Below are 9611 nucleotides of genomic sequence, written 5' to 3' on the forward strand. Positions count from 1 at the left end.
ACCTTCGTTGGCAAAGTGATGTCTCTGTTTTTTAATATGTTGTCTATGTTTGCCGTGCTTTCCTTCCAAGGAGCAAGCATCTTTTAATTTCATGGCTGCAATTACCATCCGCAGTGATTTTGGAGCTCAAGAAAATAAACTATGCCACCATTCCCACTTTTCCCCATCTATTTGCCATGAAATCATGGGTCTGGATGCCATGATCTTAGTTTTCTGAATGTTGAGTTTTGAGCCAGCTTTTTTACTCTCCTCTTTAATCCTCATCAAGAGACTCTTTAGTCCCTCTTCGCTTTTTGCCATTAGGGTGGTGTCATCTGCATATCTGAGATTATAGATATTTCTCCTGGCAATCTTGATTGCAGCTTGTGAGTCAACCAACCCAGAATTTCATATGATGCACTCTACACATAAGCTAAATAAGCAGGGTGACAATATATAGTCTTGACATACTTCTTTCCCAATTTTGAACTGCTGTTCCATGTCTGGTTCTAACTGTTGTTTCTTGACTGGCATACAGGTTTCTCAGGAGACAGGTAAGATGGTCTGGTATTCCCATCTCTTTAAGTTCTTTAAGAATTTTCTACAATTTGTTGTGATCCATGCAATCAAAGGCTTTAACAGAGTCAATGAAGCAGAAATAGATGTTTTTCTGGAAGTCCCTTGTTTTCTCTGTGATCCAACAAATGTTGGCAATTTGATTTCTGGTTCCACTGCTTCTTCAAAACCCAGCTTGTACATCTAGAAGTTCTTTGGTTCATGTACTGCTGAAGACTAGCTTGAAGGATTTTGAGCATAATCTTCCTAGCATGCAAAATGAACACAATTGTATAGTAGTCTGAACATTCTTTGGCATTGCCCTTCTTTGGGATCGGAATGAAAACTGACCTTTTCCAGTCCTGTGGCCACTGCTCACTTTTCCAAAGTTGCTAGCATATTGAGTGCAGCACTTTAATAGCATCATCTTTTAGGATCTGAAATAGCTCAGTTGGAATTCCATCACCTCCATTAGCTTTGTTCGTGGTAATGCTTTTAAAGGCCTACTTGACTTCACACTCCAGGATGCCTGGCTCTAGGTGAGTGACCACACCATCATGGTTCTTTGGATCATTAAGAGCTTTTTTTAGATTGTTCTGTGTATTCTTGCCACCTCTTCTTAATTTCTTCTGCTTCTGTTAGGCCCTTACCATTTTGGTCCTTTATCGTGCCCATCCTTGCATGAAATGTTCCCTTGATATCTCCAATTTTCTTGAGGAGATCTCTAATCTTTCCCATTCTATTGTTTTCCTCTACTTCTTTGCATTGTTCATTTAAGAAGATCTTATCTCTCTTTGCTATTCTCTGGAACTCTGTATTAGTTAGATATATCTTTCCCTTTCTCCCTTGCTTTTCACTGTTTTTTTCCTCAGCTATTTGTAAAACCTCCTCAGACAACCACTTAGCCTTCTTGCACTTCTTTTCTTTGGGATGGTTTTGGTCACTGCCTCCTATACAATGTTACAAATCTCTGTCCATAGTTCTTCAGGCACTTTGTCTACCAGATCAAATCCCTTGAATCTATTCGTCACTTTCACTATGTAATCATAAGTGATTTGTTTAAGGTCATACCTGAATGGTCTAGTGGTTTTGCATACTTTCTTCAATTTAAGCCAGAATTTTGTAATAAGGAACTCAAGATCTGAGCCACAGTCAGCTTCAGGTCTTGTTTTTGCTGACTGTATAGAGCTTCTCCATCTTCAGCTGCAAAGAATATAATCAATCTGATTTCAGTAGTGCCCATTTGGCAATGTTCACACTCTATCTCATGTTAAATGGGTTTTACCCTCAACTTTCTGGTGACCCTTGATCTTTGATCATATTTAAAGATGGGGCACTGAAACCTGGGCAGTGGGTGGTAAGGATTTTACCTTCATTGATTGGACAGGGATGCAGCCATTTTGGGGGAATTCTAAACCATCAGGATCTGTTGGTTTTTCTCTTGGATTGACCGTCCCCCAGAGAGGAATTCTGCAAACTCCTGCCTAGGGTGTGTAAGCCTCTCTATCAACATTTTTGGAGCTGTGTAGGAAGGAATAATTTTATCCATCTAATACATAGATTTACCCTGTTTTCAGGGCAGCCCTCTACCCACAGGTGAGTCTGCTGTCCCTGATGCCAGAGTCCATCTGATTCAAAGACTTCACTTCCATCTCTGGGAGAATAGTTGCTGCTTGGTATGGAGTATGGGTTGAGAAGATCAAATGGAAACCCACTCCAGTATTCCTGCCTGAAAAATCCCACGGGCAGAGGAGCCTGTTGGGCTACAGTTCATGGGGTTGCAAAGAGTTGGACGCAACTGAGCAACTGAACACACACACACACTAAACAAACGCATTGAGTGTGATAAGAGGACCTGACTAATTCTCATTTGGAGTTTCAATCCAATTCATGTTCAGATTCAATTTCTGGGTGTTTCGGAGGTTCACAAGCAAAAGTTTACCTACTCCTAAGCACTCTTCTGGAGAAGGAAATGGCAACCCACTCTAGTATTCTTGCCTGGAGAATCCCAGGGACAGAAGAGCCTGGTGGGCTGCCATCTATGGGGTCGCACAGAGTTGGATACGACTGAAGCGACTTAGCAGCAGCAGCAGCAAGCACTCTTCACTGTTAAATTAGCCTCTAGCTTTCTGTGGTCTCACTATTTGCATTTTCCTCCCACAATGTTGTTGCCTTCACTTTCTTTTCCATTCTTCTTGTCTTTTGGGGATATGTGCCTTTAAATTTTTACTTTGGTGGAGTTACCAGATGTTAATAGATACCATGTTTTTTAAGCTTTTAAAAGACTATATTTAATGTCACATTTTACGTATGATTTTCACAAATGAATTTTCAATCCTGCATTCCAATACTATGCAATAAATTTAGGGTGGGTAGCAGCTTAAATTGGTACGATGTTTTATACTGGTGGTATTTTTCAATGTGGTTTGGTACTGAATTATCAATATAGCATTTTTATCTGATGCATTAGAGAACTGGTTTTAATTCAGTTAAATTCTGCTTGATTCTCCACAGTGACAAAGCAGGATTGCATCAAAGGGTATATTCCTCCTTTCCTCCCTGCTTCCTCCCCATGGCATTATGTCCCAAATATCTTTACGTCACACAAACATGTTGTTCCCAGGCATAATTCAGGATCTGAAAGAGAACACAGATGACAGCGAAGTAGAAAACAAGTGATCTAATGCATTGGTCGACCAGTGCCTGCCTTGCAGTTAATCTCTATGTCCTTCTTATATCAGGAGTGAACTTGTGGTTGTTTTACTGGCTTCCTTTCCTCGCTGTACTCAGATTAGCTGCCATCAGGTGCAGGATGCAGTGCAAGAAAATGAGGAAGCAGGATGGAAAAGAGGTTTTCTTGACTCAATGCCTGCACTGTCTTACTAGTTGCAACCTTCTGGGGGCAGAGGAAAGATCAAGGCAAAACACCAGTGACAAGTAGAAAAGAGTTTTCCATAAGATGAATGAGATGAGACACATCTCTTTCAAATACTTCCTTCTCTTTTCTTTCCTCTTTTTAGATACAGGTGCACTGACTAGGGATAAAAAAGTTCCTCCTCAGTGCAGTCAAGAAACAAGGTCTCCTACCAAGATCTTTCATTCATACTCAGAATCCGCACAGAGCACCAAGGGACTACGAATTTTATAATTCCACTCTTTTTATCAAAACTAATGAAATAATTTAAGTAAACTTGATATACTTTGGTCTTCATTTATGAGAGTCCTTTAAGTTTTTCATCCTTGTTGATGACAAAGTCTGAAACTGACATAACCAGCCTCACTGTCCTGGGAGCAGCCTTGCTCCCCACATTAGATGCATTGTGACCAGTGCAGACACACCTCCCACTGTGGAGGAGGGGGCAGCCTGGACTGCTGGATAGGACACCGCTCTGGGAGCAAATAAGCTCAAACTCTGGCTCTGCCAATTATGAGCTGGTTGATTTTCTTTGAGTGTGATTTTACACATCCTTTCAACAGAAACTGAAAGTTATTCAACTTCATTTCTTCCATTTTTCGCCTTGGTTTCCAGAAAATTTGGAGCTAAACCATCACTCTGTTGTACCAGATGACTTATTTCAAGGAGCTGGTAGGGTCTTTTCCCTCTGTTTCCTTAGATAATCTTTACTGTGTTTGATCACCAGTGCCTCATGTTATATTTCAGTCTGTTTTAAACCAAATAAAGTCATCAGGTATGAATCAAAAATACTTTTTACGTATTGATGCTTCTATGAGTGAGTGAGTGAAGCCACTCAGTTGTGTCCAACTCTTTGCGACCCCATGGACTGTAGCCTACCACGCTCCTCTGTCCATGGAATTCTCCAGGCAAGAGTACTAGAGTGGGTTGCCGTTTCCTTCTCCAGAGGATTTTCCTGACCCAGGGATCGAACCTGGGTCCTCCCGCATTGTAGGCAGATGCTTTACCGTCTGAGCCACCAGGGAAGTCCTTGATGCTTCTATAGATGTCTCTAATCCAGGCTAATCTTTCTCTACATGGCTCTTGATGCCACTCTACTCTTCCTCTGACAATTTTGATTGGGTAAGTAGTGTGATGTGCTGATTTCAGTTCATTTTATTTACTCCTTTAACCGAAAGGTGAATTGGTGTTGATATTTTAAAGTCTGATTTTTAAAATTGTAGAGTTTTCTGAAAATTAATGCAAAAGGAAACATGTTTGGAGCTATAGTTTTCACTTCCTATCAGAATAAATCATACAAGTTCATAAAGTAAGGAATTCTCCTTAGAACTGCCAGCAAGCATTAACTTCTACTTCTTTTAAGTATACCTGTAATCCATTAAGCAAGCATTTACTGCCAGACCTGTCCCCATCTCTCAGAATACAGACACGAAGAGGCAGAATTTGTTCTTGAAACATCTGGCAGCCCAGTGGGAAAAAATTAATAAAATTAATAAAAAATAAACAGGTACAATAGTGTGATAAACACTATAGTAAAATGCTATGGGATCATGGTGCTGAAGCCAACTCTTTACAACAGGAACTGATCCTTGAATGCTTTTGAATATGTTTAGCTTTCATAGATATCAGCTTCCCAAAGTGGCTGGGCTAACTTATTCTTTACCAGCCATATATTTGTCTTTCAGTGGATTTGAAATCTTCACTCACTCTTGCTATTGCAAGTGTCCTTCCTTTAGCCATTCTGGTAGATATGTCATATGTTGTGGTATCCATTCTGTTTTTAATTTGCATTTTCTTATGAGTAGATGTTGGTGGAGACAACAGATAGGGAAGGGTAAGAGGAAGAAAGTGCATTACAGACAGTGTAACAGAAAGAGGAAGACTTGGAGACTGGAGATAATGATGGATATGGGAAGTGCAGAGGATGGCAAGAGATGAGACAATAGAGAAGACAAGGAGGAGTGTGAAAGGTTTTGGATAGCACACTAAACTTCCCATAAAATCACTGGGAGGCTAAACCATTAAGATATTTAAGTAGGAGATAAATATGACCTGATCTGTAGTGAGATGATCCCTCTGACAACAGTGTGGAGGACAGATTGGAAGAAGCACTACCAGAGTAAACAGCTAGGGATGGAGACAAATTGGGCCTGGATACAGGTGATGATGCCAAGAACTGTACTAAGAAAGTGGTTTTAAAAGACATTTAGCCAACAGAATTAGCAGATTGGCTGGACAAGGCAGGGGAGGAGGAGTGTGGAGCCCAAGATGACACACAGGATTCTGGCCTGGTAGCTAAATAGATGCTGATAATATTTACCAGCCCGGTAGATAAAGAAAAAGAAGCAGATACAGCACAGGTTATGATGGGAGAGAGAAACAAAGTTCATTTTGGTCATGTTATATTTAAAGTGGGGCTTCCTTTGCAGCTCAGCTGATAAAGAATCCACCTGCAAGGCAGGAGACTCTGGTTCAATTCCTGGGTCAGGAAGATCCCCCTGAGAAGGGATAGGATACCCACTCCAGTATTCTTGGGCTTCTCTGGTGGCTCAGGCAGTAAAGAATCCGCCTGCAATGTGAGAAACCTGGGATCTATCCCTGGGTTGGGAAGATCCCCTGGTGGAGGGTATGGCAACCCACTACAGTATTTTTGCCTGGAAAATCCCCATGGACAGAGGAGCCTGGTGGGCTGCAATCCATGGGGTCACAAAGAGTTGGACATGACTGAGCAACTAAGCAGAAAACATAGTTGAAGTGATGGCAGAACAGCCAATTAGGTAGACATTTTCCCAATATGACCCAGCAATCCTACTACTGGGCATATACCCTGAAAAAAAACCCTATAATTTATGTACCCCCAATGTTCATTGCAGCACTGTTTACAATAGCCAGGACATGGAAGCAACCTAAATGTCCATTGACAGATGAATGAATAAAGATGTGGTATATATATATATATATATATATATATATATATATATATATATATACAACGGAATATTACTCAGCCATAGAAAGGAACAAAATTGGGTCGTTTGTAGACATATGGATGGACCTAGAGTTTGTCATACAGACTGAAGTAAGTCAGAAAGAGAAAAACAAATATAATATCTTAATGCATATATGTGTAATCTAGAAAAATGATATAGATGAACCAATTTGTGTGGTAGGAATAGAGATTCAGACATAGAAAACAGAGACAGGACGCAAAAGTGGGGTGGAATGAATTGAGAGATTAGGGTTGACATATATACACTACCATGCATAACACAAATAGCTAGTGGGAACCTGCTGTATAACACAGGGAGCCCTACTCAGTGCTCCATGGTGACCTAGAGGGGTGGATTTGGGGGGTGGGGAGGGGGTGGTTGGAGGGAGGTCCAAGAGGAAAGGGATATATACATGTATAGTTGATTCACTTTGTTATACAGCAGAAACACATTGGGCTAACACATTGTAAAGCAACTATACCACAATAAAAATTAAAAGAAAAGAAAAACACTATCCCAGAAGCCAACCAGAGTATCCTTGGGTCTGATATTTCATTGCCTTAGAAAAGAATTAAGAGGATATTGTTTTCAAACCTTAATCCATAGGAAATCAGAGCTATATTTCTAAAGGGCCAAAGGGGCCCTGAGAATTGAAAGAGGAAATAAACAAAAAGTGCCATGGCCTTTGAGAGTAGGAAAAGAGCCCCCTGAGAAAAAAAAATCTGCAGAACAAAGAGGGATGCTAGGAGGGGGATTGCTGTATGTCTCTTAGAGCAGCTGGCAGAGTCAAAAGCGAGACTGCATAGCAGAAAACAAAAGTATAAATTGCTGAGTTCTCCAGATTACATACTGGTCATCAGCATGTGTAGGGTGGTTAAAGCCACAGAGAAGGGTGAACTTACTCTAGGGTTGCTTATAAGGTAAGAGGGAAAAAAGTCCAAGATGATGGGAAACATCAGTGTTCAGAGGTTAACAATGGAACAAAAGGAGTCTGGAAAAAAAAAAAAATGCCAAGAGCAGCAAGAGAACCAACAAAGGGCAATGACATGGAAGCCAAGGAATAGAGAGCTTCTAGAAGGAAGTCATCAATATGGTCACGTGCTGGAAAGAAAAGACAAATAAGGTGAGGATTTTCGAGAGTCAGAATGTCATTAAAGACTTTGCCAGAGCCATTTCACTAGATTGATGAGTTATAGGCTTGATTATGGTTAGCGGTAAGTGAATGAGCAATGAAGAAGTGAGGGAATGTTTTATATTCTTTTATGGGGTTAAATAATGAAGTAGATAAAATATAAAATGATCTCTAAGAGGCATTACAACTTTGGGGGAGAGAATTTTCCTTTAATATGGTAGAAATTTTAGCATAGTAAAAGCCTATGGAGAAAACAGTGATAGAGGAATTGAAAAAATGGGAAAGAGAAGAGGTTAAGGAGTGACTGAGGCATCAGAAGGAAAACTAACAAGGAGGTTGAAGAGAAGGGAAGGCTATCAACTATACCAACTGCTTTTAAAAACTCATGAAACATAAGGAGAGAAAATAGTCTGCTGTGTTTGACAACTAGGACATCAAAAATGGCTTTTTGGCGAGCAGTTCAACTGAGTGTTGAAGGCAGAAGCAAGGGTGCAAGGAACCAAGATCTGAAGGAAATTTGGGGAACTGAAAACAGAAAGTTTAAAGTTATGCTGTCAAGACACTGGCCTGTGGTGGAAGAAAATAGGTCAATTCACTAAACCTATCACCTCCACTAGGTCCAAGGTCCCTGGCCATTGTACAGGAACCCTGCCTTGCTTACTGGACAGGGGTGTGCACTAGAAAGGTGAAGTGAACTTTACGGACACAGATGTCAATCGAGGTAGGACACCTAAAGTAACAACACTGACTTATTCTTGGTAGAACCTCTTCTTGGGGGAAATAAAAATTTTTTCATGGTTCAATGACAGAAGCACAGTACATGACTGGAAGAGATTCTTCTGTTTCTGGATAAAGGAAACATTCCCTTTTTCTTAGAGATTAATTGATCTTCCTAACAATTAGCTGCTGAAACAATATTCAGAGATACACTCTGTTAGACTGCTTTCCAGAGACACATTCTCTATTAGATTGCCTTTCAGAAATCACATTTTCCCTTTTCTATATTTCTCAGTATTTTGAACCATGAATAGGAAAGCGTAGTGCCAGTAAGGAACCTATGAATCAAGTACTTTTGTTTACATACTCATGATCTCAGAATAGCTAAGAAATCAGTCAATACCAAAAAATAATTAGCTAAAGAAGTTAATAAGCCAAATAAGTTAATAATCATTGATGAAGTCTGGCTTTTTTTGTATCAACTTACTCATTCTGTAAGTTTGGACATTTATAATTATACCCTTGACGCTAACCAGGATTTTCAAAAGTCAAGTGTAACCATGGATTGTGGCTTTTATTAGTCACAGCCTCCAGTAGTGTTGATTCAGCTGAGCAGGAAGCAACAGGAAGACTCACTTTGATTTAGTTGTAGTCGTGTGGGGGAAGGGCGTGAGACTGGACAGAAGATGAAAAGAAGAGAAGCAAGTAATTTTAAAAACACCTTTTACTATGATTAAGAAAGTAGCATTTATTTTTCATGCCAGAACATGTTCAGTTTCATTATAGGTTATGAAGTTTTCTACATTCCTTTAATGATATCTGAACCGAGTAAGAACAGAGAGGAAATTACTAAGCATGACTGGTAATTGGTGATAAATACTTTTGCACTGTTTAAAAATATTTAACATCCTCTGCTTTTGTTGTACAAGGGTACACTGCCATCTTATTATCATTTTTTAAATGTTACAACTCAAGTTGTTGAGTGCCATGTCTAGTCTATTGAAGGTGAACGAAACAAAACCATCACTATTGAAAAAAATCTCAAACATAAGGATAGGTTCATCAGTTTGTAGATAACCTGCCTTTCTGAACACTTGAGACCATTCTTTAAAAATAGGAAGAATATAAAATTAAATTAACTTAAGAGTTAAAGAAAAAGTTAAGAATTTAAATTGTAAAAATACAAACAAAAGGCAAAGCTAACTTGAGATAAAAATTTGATCTTAAGAATCCTTTAAGATCTGTCCTTCATGGATAGACAATCTTTATTAGAGTAAGACTTTTTGGTCCACCTTTTAAATTATGCTTCCACCCATCTCACCCA

The 9611-nt window shown here is 39.6% G+C and overlaps 1 non-coding gene across 1 annotated transcript; it reads right to left on the reverse strand.

The window, feature by feature from the left end:
• Window positions 1-4399: 4399 nt before the first annotated feature.
• On the reverse strand, window positions 4400-4473 carry TRNAC-ACA (transfer RNA cysteine (anticodon ACA)). Its single transcript has one exon. It is a non-coding gene; the product is annotated as a tRNA-Cys (tRNA).
• Window positions 4474-9611: the final 5138 nt, after the last annotated feature.

Source organism: Giraffa tippelskirchi, chromosome 10 (assembly GCF_054371585.1).
Source record: "Giraffa tippelskirchi isolate mGirTip1 chromosome 10, T2T-mGirTip1v1.2.pri, whole genome shotgun sequence".
NCBI lineage: Eukaryota > Metazoa > Chordata > Mammalia > Artiodactyla > Giraffidae > Giraffa > Giraffa tippelskirchi.